At 45.8% G+C, this 5,591-nt stretch overlaps 1 pseudogene; it reads left to right on the forward strand.

Annotated features, from left to right (window-relative positions):
• Positions 1–801: 801 nt before the first annotated feature.
• On the forward strand, positions 802–1,262 carry LOC123926389 (annotated as a pseudogene).
• The last annotated feature ends 4,329 nt before the right edge of the window (positions 1,263–5,591 follow it).

A 5,591-nucleotide genomic window follows, 5' to 3' on the forward strand; every position in this document is an offset into this window, starting at 1 on the left:
GGAAAGAGGGAGGAAGGGAGGAAGGGGAAGGTAGGGAGGGAGGGAGGGAGGGAAGGAAGGAAGGAAGAAATAGAGAGAGAGAGGGAGGGAGGGAAAGGAAAAACTCTTAACAAATTTGGAATAGAGGAAACGTCCTCAATTCAATAAAGAACATCTATCAAAAACCCTACAGCTAACATCATACTTACTGGTGAGACTAAGATCAAAATTAAGGGAAAAAAAATCCTATTCAACATCATACTGGAAGTTGTAGCTAGTGCAATGAGACAAGAAAAAGAAATAAAAATATATTATTCACAGATGGCATGATTTTCTACAGAACTCCCCCCCCAAATTTCTGCAAAATCCTATCAGAACTAATTAATATATCAGGACCATAGGATACAAAATCAATATACAAAAGTTTTTTTTCCCCCATATACCATCAAGGAATAATCAGAATTTGAAGAAGGAAAAAAAAAACTATAAACAGCACCAAAAAAAATGAAGTATGTTAGGTATAAATCTAACAAAATATGTACATAATCTGTGTACAGAAAAGTTTAAAACATGAAAAAAAAATTTTAAACCTAAGTGAAGGAGCTAGTTCACATTCATGGATTAAAAACCGGATACTGCTAAGATGTCGATTTTTTCTGACCTGATATACAGACTCAGCGCAATACCAACAAAAAGCCCAGTAAGGTAGTCCACGGGTATGGCAAACTGATTCTGAAATTCACATGGAAGGGCGAAGAACCTAGAAGAGTCAACACAATAGTGAAAATGAAGAGCAGCTTTTCCTGGCTGTGGCTTAGCCCCATGAGGAGTTCCGATCTACTTCGCAGCCATGCGGTGCAACAGTCCGTGCAGGTCCTCCAATGCAAGAAGACAATCACAGCCATGGCGCACTGCAAACATGGCAGTGGCCTCATCAAGATGAATGGGCAGCCTCTGGAGATGATCATGCCAGGCACGCTTCAGTACCAGCTCCTGGAACCTGCTTTGTGTCTGGGCAAGGAGCGATTTGCTGTGGACGCCCGAGTCCAAGGGAAGAGTGGTGGTCACGTGGCTCAGATTTACACAATCGCAATTGGCCACTCCATCTCCAAAGCCCTGGTGGCTATTATCAGAAATATGTGGATGAGGCTGCAGAGAAGGAGATCAAGGACCTCCGCATTCAGTACAATCAGACCCTGCTGGTAGCTGTTTCGCAGTGCTGCGAATCCAAAAAGTTTGACGGTCCTGGTGCCTGTGCGCGCTACCAGAAATCCTACCGATAAACCTACGGTGAGGATCAGGGTTCACCTTTATAATAAAGAATTGTCACAGTACTTAATTGCCACAAAAAACAAATTTAGAAGACTTGTACTATCTGATTTCAGGACTAACAAAGCTACAGTAACTAAGACAGCGAAAGTTAGACACATAGATCAGTGGAATAGAACAGAGAGCCCAGAAATAGACCCACATAAATATAGTTGATGTTTAGAACGGAGCAAAAGAAACCAATGGATAAAGGATAGTCTTTTCAACAAATGATGTTGGAACAATTAGACATCTATACGCACAAAACAACAATAGCAAAAAAAAAACCAGGCACAGACTTTATATCTTTCACAAAATTTACTCAAACTTGGTCATAAACCTACCTGTAAAATGCAAAACTATAAAATTTCTAGAAGAAAACACAGGAGAAAAGCTAGGTAACCTTGGGTTTGGCCGCAAGTTTATAAATACAACTCCAAAAGTGCCTTACAGGGAAAACAACTGACTAGTTGAAGTGTACTAAAACTGAAAAATTTTGCTGTGAGGAAGACACTGTTTTGTAAAAAATGAAAATATAAGGCAGACATTGGAAGAAAATATTTGCAAAACCCATAGCTGGTAAAGGATTTGTATCCAAAATATACAAGGAGCTCTGAAACCTCAACAATAATAAAACAATCAGCCCAGTTTAAAAAAAAATGAGCAAAAGATCTGAACAGATATGCCACCAAAGAAGACATGCGGATGTCCAGCGGGCATATGAAAAGATGCTCAACATCATTTGTCATTGGGGAACTGCAAATTAAAACAACAAGGAAGTAATACTACATACCTATTAGAAAAGCTAAATTTAAAAAAAAATTAATAATGCCAATTGCTGGCAAAGATACAGAGTAACGGGAACCCTCTCTCATTGCCGGTGGGAATGCAAAATGGTACCGTTTCTTTAGAAGACAGTTTGGCAAGTTTTCACAAAGCTAAACATAGTCTTACAGACTGATCCAATAGGCACACTCCTAGCAATTTACTACTATAACCACACACACACACACACACACACAAATTCATACAAATATTTATAGCAACTGTATTCACAATTGTCCCAAACTTAAGCAACCAACATGTCCTTCAATAGACGAGCGGAGAAACAGACTGGGATATATCCAGATAATGAGATATTATGCAGTGATTAAAAATACATGCATGGGCCATCAAGCCACAAAAAAATATGAGTGGATTTTAAATATGTGTTTCTAAATGAAAGAAGTTTGAAAAGGCTCGTACTCCGACTCCGTTGATATGTCATTCTGGAAAAGACAAAACTACGGAGATGATAAATGGATGGGTTTCCCCATCACACACAATTGCACATCTCAAAGGCACTTCAAATGTAATTTCTCAAAGTTTGGGCTCCCAATCTGCCCTCCACAGCTGGAGCTCTGTTGACATCACCTCCATTCACTCATCCAGTGTCTGGAGTAAGAAACCTAAGGAGCCACCTTGATACCTCCCTCCGTGTCACCTCCAACACCCTGCCCCTCTCCAAGCACCGATGACCTTGTGTCCTAAGTATCTGGCTAAGCTGCCCGCTTGCCCCAGCTCCAGCTCCAGCACCTCCTGTCTGCATGCTTGTGTCATGACTGGTGTCCCTGCATTCTCTCTGCCCAACCTCTCCTCCCCACTCCCACCTCCCGCTGCAATGCATTCCCCATCCATCATCAGCCATTGTGATGTTGGGAAGAGGGTTGTGGTCATGGCATCCTTCCAGTCAAGGATACTTCTACCATGTATCCCGCTGAGTCGAAATATGTCTCTTTGGTCTCTAAAGCCCTACAGGGTCCATCTGTCTTAGCCAACTCACAGTATGATCTCTCTCTTTCTTTCCACTGGGCTCTGGCCTCACTGGTAGGATGTGTGTGATTCCAGCGATGTTATCACTCAATGCTTCCTGACGATGTCATGCTCATCCCACCACAGGGCCTTTGTACATGCAGTCCCCTCCTCCAAAGCAGACCATTCTTGATGGCCTCACCACCATCCGTCTCAGCTGCACTCAGCACTCAGGGGCCAGAGCCCACTCTCCTGTAGGAAAATAAAGAAAGGAAAAGAAAGGTCTCATTGCAAAACTGCCCCAGGGATTCACAAACCCCAAACAGTGGAGATATGCACAGGTTCTACGATAAGGAGGACAACTAGAGGGTGGACTAAAGGCAGGGTGTGTGTCTGGTAGGTTCCTGAGAGCTCCAGAAAGATATTGTTTGCTCCTTACTGGCCTCCTCTGGGTATACCTGGGACTTGTTTTCATTAACGCCTTTTCCGAGTAGCTTCACAGATCACAGTGTCAAGGTGTTATCCAATGCTTTTCAAGAAGCTCCACTTTTGTGGGAAATGCCCAGTGATGGTGAAGGGGCAGAGCAGCTCTCCCCCCTCCCGGTCCTCAGCCACCTTTCCATCTGTAGTCATGTCCCTTCTGGCTGCCTCACCAACCTGAGCAATGTCAGAGAGAAACTCGGCTGGATACTCATTACATCAGAGAACCCAGAATTTACTCAGTGATTGCTGCCGGTGGGGAAAGCTGAGCACCCCTCATATCTGTGCAGCAGTGACAGAATGTGTCAAAGGGAGAACGTGGGGTGTGGGAGATGGCCAGGGCTAAAGCAGAGTCAGGGAAGTGAAAAGTGGGAAGCACTGAGCTGTTAGAAGCTACGTCGGTGTTTGTTCGAGTCTGTAGGCCAAGGGTGAGGCCTAATGGGGAGGAGGGCTCAGAAGAGCCTGGCTAGTGTGGGCAAGGACCAAGTCCTAAGGGTCAAGTCCTAAGGGCCATTGCATCATTCTAGGCCACCACCTCAATGTGCTTTAGACACGTAGGATCTGTTAACCTTCCTGTGGCACCTGCTCCCCAGGCGAAGTTTGTTTGTTTGTTAAGCTTTTATTTATTTATTTGAGAGAGAGAGAGCGCGCAAGCACGCATGATGGGGGGAGGGGGAAGAGGGAGAAGCAGGCTTCCCATGGGGCAGGGAGCCAGATCCTGGGCTGGATCCCAAGACCCCGAGACCATGACCTGAGCTGAGGGCAGATGCTTTACCGACTGAGCCACCCAGGCGCCCTTCCCCCGGCCACGTTCTAAAGAGCCTCCTCTGCGAGCTGGCAGTGCCTTTCCCTCGGCACATGGATCCGACTCCGTTTTGGTCCCCAACAGTGCCAAACACAGTGTCCAGCTCTTTGGAAGAACTTGGGAAGATACTGGTGGAGTCGGACAGAACACGGGACAGAAACTGAGCTTGTTTTTAAGGGTTGTGTTGCAGCATGGAAGTAATGTGTTTATGAATAAAAATCAGTGTCTGTAGGCCCATGGAGAGTGCAGCATTTCAAGAAAGGCTTTGGGCAAATCATTCTATAATGTGCAGAATTGCTTTCTATTGTAAATAGTCTCTGCTTGTAAGGCTGGTTCGCACACACATGTAAATTATAGAGGTAATATGTGACTTTGTAGAAAGAAAGGGCAGGGAGAGAGGAACAGGTGGTTGGATGTATGAGCCTGGAGCTCAGAGAGATGTCCAGGCTGAGACGTACATTTGGGACCATCAGCTGATGAATGGCATGGAAAGGCCACACATAAGTCCGGTGACGTCCCCAAGGGGCTGAGAGAGAGCAAGAAGGAGAGAACCAAGGGCAGAGCCCAGGGACAGTGCAAGGTTTATGGGTTGAGGAGCCAGAAAAGAACCAGCCAAGGAGACAGACAAGGAGCCAGGGAAGCAGGGGAAGAACCAGGGAAAGACGGGATACCCGAGCAGAGAGAAGGGAGGGTTTCTCGGGGGAAGTAAGCCTCTGTGCTGCATACCGTTAAGCCAAGTGTCACGGCAAGTTGACTGTTGGGTTTATCAATGCATCAGTGACTGGTGACCTTGACAAGAGCAGGTGCAGTGGAGAGCGAGGGACTGAAATCCAGTTCAAGCGGAGTAAAGAGTAAAGGGAAGGAGGGGACTTGGTGGTTCTTGCTCTGCTAGGCTGGGAAGCAAGGGGAGCAGAGAGGTATGAGGTTGGCTCGTTCTGATTTGGGGGGATTACAGAATCAATGCTGTGTTTGCAGACCAACAGGAGTGACCCAGAGGAGGTGGGAATGTTGATGATGTTGGCGACAGGGACGGGACCTCGGACACACAAGGCCATGGGCGGGGACGGAGAGCCCAGGTGCTCCGACAATCTCAGCACATGAGGGGCTCCCCGAGGGTCTCCCAATATGGCGTACATCCCTCGGATAGTTATCTGTGTACAAACCAAGATTATTAAAATCATTAGCATGCTGTTCCTATTTTTCAGCAACCTACTTTCTTTATCCAAAA

This window comes from Meles meles, chromosome 1 (assembly GCF_922984935.1).
Source record: "Meles meles chromosome 1, mMelMel3.1 paternal haplotype, whole genome shotgun sequence".
In the NCBI taxonomy this organism is placed as follows: Eukaryota; Metazoa; Chordata; class Mammalia; order Carnivora; family Mustelidae; genus Meles; species Meles meles.